The sequence below is a fragment of the Schistocerca cancellata genome, chromosome 4, assembly GCF_023864275.1.
Source record: "Schistocerca cancellata isolate TAMUIC-IGC-003103 chromosome 4, iqSchCanc2.1, whole genome shotgun sequence".
Classification (NCBI taxonomy): domain Eukaryota; kingdom Metazoa; phylum Arthropoda; class Insecta; order Orthoptera; family Acrididae; genus Schistocerca; species Schistocerca cancellata.
Window position 1 is genome coordinate 627,022,439 of NC_064629.1, and position 15,233 is coordinate 627,037,671.

Here is a 15,233-nt window from a genome sequence, read left to right on the forward strand (position 1 = left end):
ACAGCTTTTTGTACACCTCTTTCCTCGAATATTCCCTCTAGAAAATTTCCATTTTGTACTTTAGCTGACCATACCTTTAACGTCCTTGCATAACACCACATTTCAAATTCTTCGAATATACAAAAGAACTAAGAAATAACCAGGTAATCAGGAGAGCAAATAGCATCATTTACTTCCAGGGCAGGCATTCTGCACAACAAGCTATCATACATCGTTTGCACTAAGTTTCTGATCGATCCCACCAGTATTTTGTTGCCAAAAAATCTTCGTACCAGTTATAAACAACTAAAAAAATTTACAAAAATTGGAAATTCGTGGCAAGATCTTATGGGACCAAACTGCTGAGGCCATCGGTCCCTAGAAGAAATTTACACAATTTAAGGAAGCGCGTAGGTGCAAAAACTGTCAGTCACACTTCATGAATATATCATGTATCGTAAACATCGCTATTCGAAAGTGTTGAGTGTGACGTTTTGTGAAAAGCTGTATAAATCACATGTATTTGAGTTATTCTAATGAGAGAACGGAAAAGAGCCTTAAATAGATTTCGAAATGATCACTTAATTTCTCAGCTGTCAGGTCAATGGAGTGCCATTTACTGTTGCTTTGTTATCGATTATGCAGAAGCGAGCTACGCGGTAACAACGTTACCTCTGATATTTAACGCCTGTCTGCGTCTATGGACGTAAATTTGATATCCGTTGCACGTGCCCGCTTCTTCCTGAACTAATGGTCAAAAAATTGTTTGTATTTACGCTCATACATTACGTTTCTGGCGCGCGACCGTTAAATCTAAGTTGCAAAAACTTCGCTTGGATACGCACGAAACGGGAAGCATTCTCACTGACCATGGCAGAACATAACGTGAAAGGTGGTGGTTTTATAATTTGTGTATGCTTGTTCTTTTATTTTTGACAATATGACGGTGTCGCCACGAATGCAATGCGACATCGATAGGGTTCGCTGATTGCTATAAATTTATAGAAAACTGCGTATCCATGAGTTTGCGAGTGGATAAGCAAAGACGTTAAGCGTGATTTGAAAAATGATGTCATTAGCGTCGATTTTATGCGCAAGGGAAACTTTCATTACCTCAAGAGTTCAGGAACAGGAGATGATGCGTGGAGGAAGCGTTATTGGACGTCTCAGCAAATGATTTCATTTACCTTTCAAACACTCATTACAACAAGGCAACAGGTACGGGGAGGCGTGTAGTTCGCATCTATGTGGTGCATTAAGGAAAGCTAGTAGTTTAATAATCACTATAATGAACCTTTATTATCATTAAGCTCAAACAATGGGATTGATTTTCACAATAAAAGACCACTAAAAGTGGATATTTGTTAATATCCAGAAAAGATTACTGATGGGCGATATATAGCCAACCGTGGGATTCACGCACTTCATATCCGGTCACAGGTCTTACTCAATGTACCCGAAAAGAATTTAAAAACGAATCAGTGATTATGTGACTGTATGACAACACAAAAGTACCTTACATTGGAAAGCCTAAACATTATGACCATTGTCAACCATCAGAATTAATGCCACCTGTTGGCACAATGGGCATGATATCTTAATAACTGCTGATGATAGTCGCTTGGAGCAGAGATTGGGAAATGCATCTCAACGTAAATAAATGTACTGTATGCCAAAATAGGCTGATTGACCCAATTCTGTTCAGCTACGCTACTGGTAGTGAACCACTAGAAACCATCTGAACTGTCAAATATATAGGAGTAACAATCTGGAATGACCTAAATTGGTATGACCACATAAAACTAGTTCTAGGAAAGGCAATGAGTTGCATTTCACCATGAGTGCGTTTAGTAAACCTGAGACAGTTACAGAGATGTTCATCGAACTGCAGTATCTGGCAGTTCACAGGGAAGTTGTGTATCACAGATATGTGTGCTTTTAAACCTCCGAGTGTTTAAATTACAAGAAGAGTCAGTCAAGGTATCAGTTCTTTCTAGACATTTTGTAAAATGACCACGGTAGGAAAGTTACATAATCAGAGAAGGTACAAAAGCTTATTCACAGATGCTCTTTCCACACATTATGAAACTGGAGAGGGAGGAAATGTTTGTCATACGAGACGTACCCGCCACTAGACACAGTAAGATGGCTTACGAAGTATAAACGTTGACGTAGATGAAGTCAGACGATGGTATTCTACCTGTCCTCTGTCCCAAGAGTACTTAATATCCTTTCTGTGAATCTTAATCTTTCTTTTGTAGTCGCGTTTGCTCTCAAATACTTTTAAAAATTGCAACACTAATAAGGATATAAGTGGCTGAATTTAACATAACACAAATCACGTACATGACAGTGCACAGCTGGTTACGATTACAGGACTTTACTAGCGAACACTTCAGTTAATCCGTCCCTGTCTGCTTTTGTGGAAGTCTCTCACACTGGTTGCAGCTTAAGCATCCCTCTCGTCCTCAATCCCCGGCGGCAAAGTATTATACTACGAGACCGTAATCACACGACGTTGATTATTAATTATTTTCAGTCTTTGAGACCACAGATTTGCGTGCAACCTCGCACGTGCTTCAACACGATAAGGTAACGTTCTGTCGAAGAATCGAAGAGGGCCTGGGTTTGTTTCTGTGTAATTTTTCTTAGCGTGATTTATACGCGTTTTCACGATGTTTCGAAGGGTGTCCGCCTGGTGGAGCCGTTAGGTCACCGTTCTTTGTGGTACGCTTACATATCACTCACCACGCGTGTGCGCGGATGGAAATGCAAAGTTGCCTGAAGGATGGACAGTACCTCGGACTCTAAAACCTCCGCGATGGAGTTGTTGCTATTCAGATTGACATCAATATGCATGAGTCTGGATGCATGTTGTATCCAGCGGCGCCCCAAAATTATACTTCAGGTTTGCTCGCTTCGCCGCTCAACAGGTCCACCAAATTCCTTTCACCAACGTAGTGTCAAATATGTCTCGTGTTACCTCTGGAGGACAGGGCGAAGTGCAAAAATCTCTACCTATTGCTACTCAGAATGCCAGCGATGGCGTTATAAGCTCATCCCAGTATGAGATACTTGTGGTATTTGGAGAATGGAAATCGATGAAATGATGTGCGTGTTATCATTGCAACAAACATAAGACTGAGTCTGGCATTAGACTCAGGCAGTCCACAATCGTTGTAGAGCATCTGCATCGATGCAGTATAGTGAACGAAGCCTTACTGCACGTAAGGGCCTTGCAGGCAAGATACCTGTCATCCTTTGTAGTCGCTCTTAGTGGTTCACAGATTCCACACACTCCTCACTGTCTTTGCAGAACTGCTTTACGAGATGAAACGTCGCGGTATGGCAAATCTATACTGCAGAGAGCGATCATTCAGCCGGTATAAACACAATGACTTACTCATTTTGTGCCCTTCAACGCCAACAAACATACTGACACTATACGCGTAACCACGTTTTATTGGCTACCTCAGTGGCTTTAAGTGTAACTTATTAATGGATTTACACACCGTATTGCGTCGCTAAAATTTTTAGAGTCTTTCGTCTATTATCAGTTGACGAATTTGGCTACGCAAAATTGCTTCCGGCAAGCCAACGATTTCGAAATATCGGCTGTGCTTTGCATCAGCGTTGCGTATTTTTCTGGAGAACTCTGCATCTGAGCTTTGCATACTCACTGTTTGCAAACGCTCCTCGAATTTGGCACCTTAATATATGAATAAAGATCCTTTAACTCCTCTTGTTAAGCCTGGGGAGGAGCGGACATACTACACCGTTGCTCTTACCAGCTGTGTAGGAAAGTCATTGAAACGGAAAGTGAACGGCGGCCTAGTCCAGATGTTACAATCCAGGCAGTTCATTAATCGCTTTCGGCAGGTGAACTCGCAAACAAGACCACAGTGATACATTTTTTCGGAGCTATCTTCCTGTTTTCTTTTCTTTTTTTATTTACAGGTCTGAAAAATTTACCTAGCCTGCAGTACTGACAACAAGCCCGTTTCAAATTTGTATGAGATCACTATGAGTAATACATATCAGCATACTAGCTTGAATATGACATAACAGTCGAGATCAAGTTATAAGAATTTTACATGCAAAAGTGGACTACGCCTTTTTTTAAACGACGTAGTATGGCTGTGTCAAGAAAACGTCTGAAAGGACTGTAGTGAAATAGCAGCCTTATAAACATTCGTAACCCTGTCCAGGTTCAACACATTTTATTTCGCTTTGTAATGTAGACTGTAGCAAATTGTACCATTGCTGTACATCTGGAAATTTATGAAATATTTTCTATTTTTATTAGGTGAACATTCAGGGATTCATTAGCTCTGCGTGTAAGATTTTACTTCGGTACAGAGGAAGATAAACGGGTCCTATGCACCTTGCAACTAAGCAGTGCTGCCACATAAACCAAGTCATTGAGACGCGTCTGACTAGAACCAGACGGTTTTCATGATGCTTCTTACACTGCCATGCCTGCGGCTTCCCGTTCCCTATTATAGTACCTGTGGCACATTACATATTTTAATGGACTGCATTTTATATTCAGATGAGAGGGAAGTTGTAAATTTAAGTAAGAATCTGCCCCCTACATGATCTAACAACGAATGTAGCTCCATTTCAAAATGATAAATACTTTCATCCACTATGAGCTTCCATTCGCCTTCTTCTTGTTCAAGTGTCTTGGTCAACCTTCACAACGTTGCGAAGAGTGCTTCTTATGTTGATCCACATGTTGGCATATTTCAGCAAATAAATTCCTCTCTGTATGCTGTTGTTTCCTCTGTGAGCTTTCCATCACTATCAGATAAAGAATCAAATGCTTACATCCCCGAATGTCCAAGATTAGCAATCAGAATATATTGTACTGTCACAATTGGTTCCCGTCTCATTCTGTTAGGTTTGAGAAATACAACAGTAGGTCTGTTAAAGTGTGTGGAATTCATATTTCGTTCGACTACCAGAGAACATTGAACTATTTCAAATAAGCACCGTACTAACAGCTATAGACTTCTGCGAAACGCAGAATAATGTAAACGCAATGTTGCAAAAGCTGCACTTGTAGATATTTAAAAAGGAAAGGAGTGAAACATCTACTCCACCCGTGAATGGAACAAAAAAGTACAGTACCTTATTACACGTCACTGTAAAATGTTAAATACGTTGAAATTAACGTTCTAGCTCATGTGACTCATCAAAGAGTAGATGTACCAATCGGCCATAGCTTTGTTGATGGATCCAACCCGGCATTCACGTCAATAAATTTGAGGAAACCATGGACAACTTGAATCCGGATGGCTGTGTGGGGCTTTTAACTTCCCCCTGCACTTTAATTACAAGCCCATTGTCTTAACAATTGATCATCTCTCTCCATGATATCATAAAAACCACAACCACTCTCTTACATGTAATGAGGTGGCAGAAGTCATGGGACAGTGATATGCACATTTACAGATGGCGACAGTATCGTGTACATAAGCTATAAAAAGGCAATGCGTTGGCGGAGCTGTCGTTTGTATTCAGATGATTCATGTATAAAGGCGTGCGACGAGATTATGGCCACACGACGGGAATTAACAGATTCAAATGGTTCAAATGGCTCTGAGCACTATGGGACTTAACATCTACGGTCATCAGTCCACTAAAACTTAGAACTACTTAAACATAACTAACCTAAGGACATCACAAAACACCCAGTCATCACGAGGCAGAGAAAATCCCTAACCCCGCCGGGAATCGAGCCCGGGAACCCGGGCGCGGGAAGCGAGAACGCTACCGCACGACCACGAGCTGCTGACGAATTAACAGCCTTTGAACTAGGAATGGTTGTTGGAACTAGACTCATGGGACATTCCCTTTCGGAATTCGTTGGGAAATTAAATATTCAGGGGCCCACAGCATTAAAAGTGAGCCGAGAATATCAAATTCACAGGCAACACTTCTGTAATTATGAACGGCTATAGAGGCAGCACGCTCAATATACACTCCTGGAAATTGAAATAAGAACACCGTGAATTCATTGTCCCAGGAAGGGGAAACTTTATTGACACATTCCTGGGGTCAGATACATCACATGATCACACTGACAGAACCACAGGCACATAGACACAGGCAACAGAGCATGCACAATGTAGGCACTAGTACAGTGTATATCCACCTTTCGCAGCAATGCAGGCTGCTATTCTCCCATGGAGACGATCGTAGGGATGCTGGATGTAGTCCTGTGGAACGGCTTGCCATGCCATTTCCACCTGGCGCCTCAGTTGGACCAGCGTTCGTGCTGGACGTGCAGACCGCGTGAGATGACGCTTCATCCAGTCCCAAACATGCTCAATGGGGGACAGATCCGGAGATCTTGCTGGCCAGGGTAGTTGACTTACACCTTCTAGAGCACGTTGGGTGGCACGGGATACATGCGGACGTCCATTGTCCTGTTGGAACAGCAAGTTCCCTTGCCGGTCTAGGAATGGTAGAACGATTGGTTCGATGACGGTTTGGATGTACCGTGCACTATTCAGTGTCCCCTCGACGATCACCAGTGGTGTACGGCCAGTGTAGGAGATCGCTCCCCACACCATGATGCCGGGTGTTGGCCCTGTGTGCCTCGGTCGTATGCAGTCCTGATTGTGGCGCTCACTTGCACGGCGCCAAACACGCATACGACCATCATTGGCACCAAGGCAGAAGCGACTCCCATCGCTGAAGACGACACGTCTCCATTCGTCCCTCCATTCACGCCTGTCGCGACACTACTGGAGGCGGGCTGCACGATGTTGGGGCGTGAGCGGAAGACGGCCTAACGGTGTGCTGGACCGTAGCCCAGCTTCATGGAGACGGTTGCGAATGGTCCTCGCCGATACCCCAGGAGCAACAGTGTCCCTAATTTGCTGGGAAGTGGCGGTGCGGTCCCCTACGGCACTGCGTAGGATCCTACGGTCTTCTACATCTACATCTACATCCATACTCCGCAAGCCACCTGACGGTGTGTGGCGGAGGGTACCCTGAGTACCTCTATCGGTTCTCCCTTCTATTCCAGTCTCGTATTGTTCGTGGAAAGAAGGATTGTCGGTATGCCTCTGTGTGGGCTCTAATCTCTCTGATTTTATCCTCATGGTCTCTTCGCGAGATATACGTAGGAGGGAGCAATATACTGCTTGACTCTTCGGTGAAGGTATGTTCTCGAAACTTTGACAAAAGCCCGTACCGAGCTACTGAGCGTCTCTCCTGCAGAGTCTTCCACTGGAGTTTATCTATGATCTCCGTAACGCTTTCGCGATTACTAAATGATCCTGTAATGAAGCGCGCTGCTCTCCGTTGGCGTGCATCCGTGCGTCGCTGCGGCCCGGTCCCAGGTCGACGGGCACCTGCACCTTCCGCCGACCACTGGCGACAACATCGATGTACTGTGGAGACCTCACGCCCCACGTGTTGAGCAATTCGGCGGTACGTCCACCCGGCCTCCCGCATGCCCACTATACGCCCTCGCTCAAAGTCCGTCAACTGCACATACGGTTCACGTCCACGCTGTCGCGGCATGCTACCAGTGTTAAAGACTGCGATGGAGCTCCGTATGCCACGGCAAACTGGCTGACACTGACGGCGGCGGTGCACAAATGCTGCGCAGCTAGCGCCATTCGACGGCCAACACCGCGGTTCCTGGTGTGTCCGCTGTGCCGTGCGTGTGATCATTGCTTGTACAGCCCTCTCGCAGTGTCCGGAGCAAGTATGGTGGGTCTGACACACCGGTGTCAATGTGTTCTTTTTTCCATTTCCAGGAGTGTATATGCAAGAGACTTTGGTCGACCTATGTCAATGCTACGTCGAGTTGCTGCACTGCGCGAGGTCCGACAAGATATTAGGACGTATCCCAACAGTTATCTCGCCTCAGTGGACATTAAAATAATAGAAATGTACATCTGATTACGTTTCAATGATCAGAAATTATTCAGTTAGGTTTTTTCCATTCATCTCTCTGGCACAAAGAAAGAACACTGTAGCGTACATCACACTTCCCAGGGCAACAGGTTCGTTCAAATGGCTCTGAGCACTATGGGACTTAACTTCTGAGGTCATCAGTCCCCTAGAACTTAGAACTACTTAAACCTAAACTAACCTAAGGACATCACACACATCCATGCCCGAGGCAGGATTCGAACCTGCGACCGTAGCGGTCACGCCCAGAGCAACAGTGTTACGTCGTTATCATAAAACAGTTGTTGTAAAGTCAACAGACTAATACGAACAAATCGGGGTGGCACTGTGTTTCATGCACCTGATAAGTGATATGGAATACTGGGTTTGAAAAACCTTTTTTGAAGGTGTTCCTAAATTGATTAAGATGAATGTCGATTTTCTGCCCCAATCAAAAAATTGGTCATGTCTCCAACGGCGTGATAAGCATGAACTGTTCTTTTTTATGCTAAAATGCAAGAGTTCAAGACTTGTAACGAAAGTAAGAGAATAGGCCAGAATATCAATTACAATGCGACTAAAGTAGTGTATAAAGAGCAGACAGCGAATGGAAAAGAGTGAAAGTATACAATGAAGCTGTTGAACCTGTGGATGACATTCTACATTCAGGTCAGCTTATGACAACTAGATGAACAGAAAAACAAACAAAGAGTAGAGTGAGAATGACCTGTAGTGATTTTGGTAAACTAAACATAGTTATCAAAACTGATGTTCCAAGGTGTCTCCAAAGGAATTCTCTGTGTGTAAGCAGCTTTGTCTTACGTCGGTGAGACATAGGATTTTTATGCATTAACCCTTCGAAAACTGAGGGTTGCTCATTGATCAGTGGACACATGCATGAATGTGATTACTGGGAAAGAAAGTAAAACAAATTCATAATGAAAAAAGTGGCATGCAGGGCGTAACTGTGACTGTAATGAAAGTGAAACAGAGGAGGGCAGAACGTATAGCCAAGCGCGTGGGTGGTAGATGACCTCGGAAGCTCATCCAAGAGATAGCAAAGTACCTAAAAGGCAGTCTAATGGAGGACGGATGGATGACATCGGAATAGATGTAGGAGCAACATTGCTGGGTATGCCTGACACTCGTAATGCGTGGAGAAGTCTGGGAGGCAGTGGCTGAAGATGATGCTAATGACAACTAATTTCCTGTGTAATTCCGGTTTTACGTCATTAAACGTGTGCTGTAAATTCTTGTGTAGACTGAATTGAGTGTTATCGATCTACATGTTAAAAAAAGAGCTATGATACGGACCATCTAAAAATACCACGAATTAGTAGTGTGTGGGCATTACCATTGTATTATTACCATTGTCATGAGCATGAGCACAAATATCAGTCAGGTCCTCTTGTCTGCTAAATAAATGGATCTATACATTACGAAAGGTACAAAATAACACTGTGCATGAGCGCCAATATCCTACTGTTTCACTAGCCGAACGAGTCCCAGTTACCAGAATTCCTGTGGCTGTGATAGGAGCCAGTCATCCACTGTGGTTCAAATGGTTCAAATGGCTGTGAGCACTATGGGACTCAACTGCTGAGGTCATTAGACCCCTTAGAACTAGTTAAACCTAACTAACCTAAGGACATCACAAACATCCATGCCCGAGGCAGGATTCGAACCTGCGACCGTAGCGGTCTTGCGGTTCCAGACTGCAGCGCCTTTAACCGCACGGCCACTTTGGCCGGCATCCACTGTGTCCTTCAGTTCTTCGTCCGAGGTGAAGCGTTTCATTTTGAGACTGTTGTAGAATGCTCAATTTACTCCCTCTTGAACTAGGCCATTACACTTTGTGCGATTTGGAGATTTGTGAAAGCACGTTATCGTGGAGAGGAATCACCCTCTCCTTGTGCAGCCCATGCCGTGTTTACTTGATGGACTTGTGAAAGCTATGGAGTATCTTATGGTACATGTCACTGGTTTTACCGTGCTTGTGAGTTCTATGAGTATCGGACATGGAACGTCGAAAAAGTCGGTGAGCATCACCTTGCCTGCTGAAGACACAGTTTTGAATTTTTCAGGAGGAGGTGACAACGCATGCTTCGTGTCCCTATGTGTCTCACTTCGCTATCCCAAAGCGCCATATGCAACTCTCAACCGGTTTGGTTATTACAATGTTTCGTTCCTTAACCTTTAGGCATAGACTCTGCCATCCACTTTTAAGAAAATACCAATAAACATGTATGAGGGAATGTGTGCATTGGTGTAAGGTGGCAGAATAAATTAAGGTCAATTTCGCACCTTACATAAGAGTTTTACACATCATAATGTTTTGTGTGGAAGCAGGTGCGGGCAGAAGCAGAGGCCGCACCATGGGAGGCACCACAAAAACCTCTTAGGGGGCGTCCCACGGCGGGAGTCAGCGGCCGGACAAGTGACGCATACTGGAGAGCAAGTAATAGGCCACCAGAAGTAGGACAGAAAAAAGCTTTAGAAAACTGCGTTTCGGAATTCCAAATGCATACGAACAAAACCAGTGACGCAGTTCATCACGTGAACAGCGAGTGGTACACATGTGATGTACGCATCTAACTTTTGTGCGTCTGGAGCAGGCGCAAAACTTCCGATTGGCGGAAACGAACTGTGAAGAAGTAAAGTGCCGAGATTTCGATGCAGTATAATAGTAGGACCCTTTTGATTGGCAGAGAGAGTTTCCACAAAATAAGAGGAATGCTCCTATTGGTCGAAAAGCTTACACTGGGACTGAAAAAATGAAATTATAAAAAAATAATTTATATATAATTGTTCCCCAGCTTAGTAACAATAGTTATTGTAGTTGTTATTTCGAAAGCATTCGAATATGAAAGACCAGTTTACAATACTTCAAAGAAATGCGCTCTTTGTTATTCATTTAGAGGTTTCCAACTCCATCACAGCGCTAGATACACACCGTTTAAAGGAATGGATGATATAAAGCTGCAGCTGGACCAACAACAGCTAAATATGTATTTTTTAAAATAAACTTTCCATCCAGACACTTTTCTCATTTGCTTTATTTACTTTTAGTTCGTGCTACTAGTTCTAGGGTTTTAATTTCATTTTCAAACAAACGTTCATGCCATGAGTCAAATCGTCAGACTGGGATCCGGCATCGCCACTGGTGGTTGCTTGAAATTGGTGCTGCGACTACTGAACTAGTGACAAGAGCCAAAGATAAATAAGTAATGTAAGAACAGTGATGGTGTGGATTAGTGTATTCCTAAAACAAATGTTTTATCAGCTACAGCGCAGGCAATAAAATTCCCGTTCAAAAGTAATGGAGATGATCCTGAAAATTTAATATGTCATACTCTTATTACTTGCGGGAATGAAAATCGCAGAAATCTCTGTCCCAGGATAAAAAGACTGATTATATCCTACGATCCATCTGCAGAACGTTTACGTTGTAAATATGTGTTGTAAAATTTGTTAATTTCTTGTACATTGCACTTTAATGTTTCGTAAGCCACTCCACAGTGTAATGTCTCTCAACAAGATTTGTGACATATTGCGGCTAGTAAGCTCTAAGTCATACTCTTAATTCCCCTCCACTCTAATCTCCATACACACTGAACCGCGGGACTGCTACGGTCGCAGGTTCGAATCCTGCCTCGGGCATGGATGTGTGTGATGTCCTTAGGTTAGTTAGGTTTAAGTAGTTCTAAGTTCTAGGGGACTGATGACCACAGCTGTTAAGTCCCATAGTGCTCAGAGCCATTTGAACCATTTTCCATACACACTAACACACACACACACACACACACACACACACACACACACACACACACACACACACAATGGGCTGAGGAGAGTTCATTTTCCAACCATGGCCTATGGATAAATAGCGTGTACAAAGAAAAACTGCCGCCTGTAAAAACTTTTGTATATTTAAATGTGCTCTGATTCAGTATGTGGTCAAAACACCCCAATTTCAAAAGATATATAATGAGATCTGGACACATTAAAGTATTTACCCGCATAGAAGGGAAACATATAGTGATCTAAATAGCGATCTAACAGTAAAAACTAAAGGTTGCAGGTGTGTACATTTTACAACCAACAAATATTAGGCCTATTGCACGATAGGTAAGGTTTCAGTGTACTAGCTATTTTCAGTTTTTTGTTTGAATGTGATACTAATTACGTGGAACATGTGTCCTAAGCCCTTCCACGCACTGCAGTGATTGAAAGCGACATGTAAAATTCAGAAATTTAGATCAGTCCTACGAATAAGAACAATATCTTATCTGGAGGTGTCTAGTCCAAATTTATTGGTACTCGGTCAGCAAGGAGGCAGCGAATATTGGAAAGTTTCTTAACTACTTCAATGGATATACCACCAACGCACTCAGCAATGGTTGGAAGCAAGCGTTTGATATCGAGGAGGAGGATATTAGTGTTTAACGTCCCGTCGACAACGAGGTCATTAGAGACGGAGCGCAAGCTCGGGTGAGGGAAGGATGGGGAAGGAAATCGGCCGTGCCCTTTCAAAGGAACCATCCCGGCATTTTGCCTGAAGCGATTTAGGGAAATCACGGAAAACCTAAATCAGGATGGCCGGAGACGGGATTGAACCGTCGTCCTCCCGAATGCGAGTCCAGTGTGCTAACCACTGCGCCACCTCGCTCGGTTGTTTGATATCGAGAGACTGCGGAGTAGTGTGCGCCAATTATGTCCACATCTACATCTACATCTACATGGATACTCTGCAAATCACATTTAAGTGTCAGGCAGAGGGTTCATGAAACCACCTTCACAATTCTCTATTATTCCAATCTCGTATAGCGCGCGGAAAAAATTATCACCTATATCTTTCCGTACGACCTCTGATTTCCCTTATTTTATCGTGGTGATCGTTCCACCCTATGTAGGTCGCTGTCAACAAAATATTTTCACATTCGGAGGAGAAAGTTGGTGATTGGAATTTCGTGAGAAGATTCCGTCGCAACGAAAAACGCCTGTCTTTTAATGATTTCCAGCCCAAATCCTGTATCATTTCTGTAACACTCTCTTGCATATTTCGCGATAATACAAAACGTGCTGCCTTTCTTTGAACTTTTTCGATGTACTCCGTCAGTCCTACCTGGTAAGGATCCCACACCGCGTAGCAGTATTCTAAAAGAGGACGGACAAGCGTAGTGTAGGCAGTCTCCTTAGTAGGTCTGTTACATTTTCTAAGTATCCTGCCAATAAAACGCAGTCTTTGGTTAGCCTTCCACACAACATTTTCTATGTGTTCTTTCCAATTTAAGTTGTTCGTAATTGTAATACATAGGTATTTAGTTGAATTTACGGCTTTTAGATTAGACTGATTTATCGTGTAACCGAAGTTTAACAAGTTCCTTTTAGCACTCATGTGGATGACCTCACACTTTTCGTTATTTCGTGTCAACTACCACTTTTCGCATCATTCAGATATTTTTTCTAAATCGTTTTGTAGTTTGTTTTCATCTTCTGATGACTTTATTAGTCGATAAACGACAGCGTCATCTGCAAACAACCGAAGACGGCTGCTCAGATTGTCTCCCAAATTGTTTATATTGATAAGTAACAGCAAAGGGCCTACCTTGGGGAACGCCTGAAATCACTTCTGTTTTACTCGATGACTTTCCGTCAATTACTACGAACTGTGACCTCTCTGACAGGAAATCGCAAATCCAGTCACATAACTGAGACGATATTCCATAAATACGCAATTTCACTATAAGCCGATTGTGTGGTACAGTGTCAAAAGCCTTCCGGAAATCCAGGAATACGGAATCGATCTGAAATCCCTTGTCAATAGTACTCAGCACTTCATGTGAATAAAGAGCTAGTTGTGTTTCACAGGAACGATGTTTTCTAAACCCATGTTGACTGTGTGTCAATAGACCGTTTACTTCGAGGTAATTCATAATGTTCGAACACAATATATGTTCTAAAATCCTGTTGCATATCGACGTTGACGATATGGGCCTGTAATTTAGTGGGTTACTCCTACTACCTTTCTTGAATATTAGTGTGACCTCTGCAACTTTCCAGTGTTTGGATACGGAACTTTCTTCGAGTGAACGGTTGTATATGATTGTTAAGTATGGAGCTAATGCATCAGCATACTCCGAAAGGAACCTAATTGGTATACAGTCTGGACCAGAAGACTTGCTTTTATTAAGTGATTTGAGTTGCTTCACTACTCCGAGGATATTTACTTCTACGTTACTCACGTTGACAGCTGTTCTCGATTTGAATTCTGGAGTATTTACTTCGTCTTCTTTTGTGAAGGCATTTCTGAAGGCTGTGTTTAGTAAATCTGCTTAGGCAGCAATGCCTTCGATAGTATCTCCATTTTTATCGCGCAGAGAAGGTATTGATTGTTTCTTGGCGCTAACATACTTTACATACGACCAGAATCTCTTTGGATTTTCTGCCAGGTTTCGAGACAAAGTTTCGTTGTGGAAACTGTTATAGGCGTCTCGCATTGAAGTCCGCGCAAAGTTTCGAGCTTCTGTAAACGATCGCCAATCTTGGGGATTTTGCGTCTGTTTAAATTTGGCATGTTTGTTCCGTTGTTTTTGCAACAGTGTTCTAACCTCTTTTGTGTACCAAGGAGGACCAGCTCCGTCGTTTGTTAATTATTTTTGGTATAAACCTCTCAATTGGTGCCGATACTATTTCTTTGAATTCAAGTCGTATCTGGTCTACACTTATATTATTAATTTGGAATGAATGGAGATTGTCTCTCAGGAAGGCGTCAAGTGAATTTTTATCTGCTTTTTTGAATAGGTATATTTTCCCTTATTTTTCGAGGATTTGGGGATTACAATATTCAGTTTCACTATGACAACCCTGTGTTCACTAATCCCTATATCGGTTTTGACGCTGGTTATTAACTCAGGATTTCTTGTTGCTAAGAGGTCAAGTGTGTTTTCACAACCGTTTACTATTCATGTGGGCTCATGAACTAACTGCTCGAAATAATTTTCAGAGAATGCATTTAGCACAATTTCGGATGATATTTTACGCGTACCTCCGGAATTAAACATGTATTTTTGCCAACATATCGAGGGTAAATTAAAGTCACCACCAACTATTGTCGTATGGGTCGGGTACGTGTTTGAAATCAAACTCAAGTTTTCTTTGAACCTTTCAGCAACTGCATCAGCTGATCTGGGACGTCGGTAGGACTCAATTATTATTTTATTTTGGTTGCCAACAATGACCTTTGCCCATACTAACTCACAAGAAGTATCTACTTCAATTTCACGACAAGTTAAACTACTTCTAACAGCAACAAACACGCCACCGCCAACAGTGTTTAG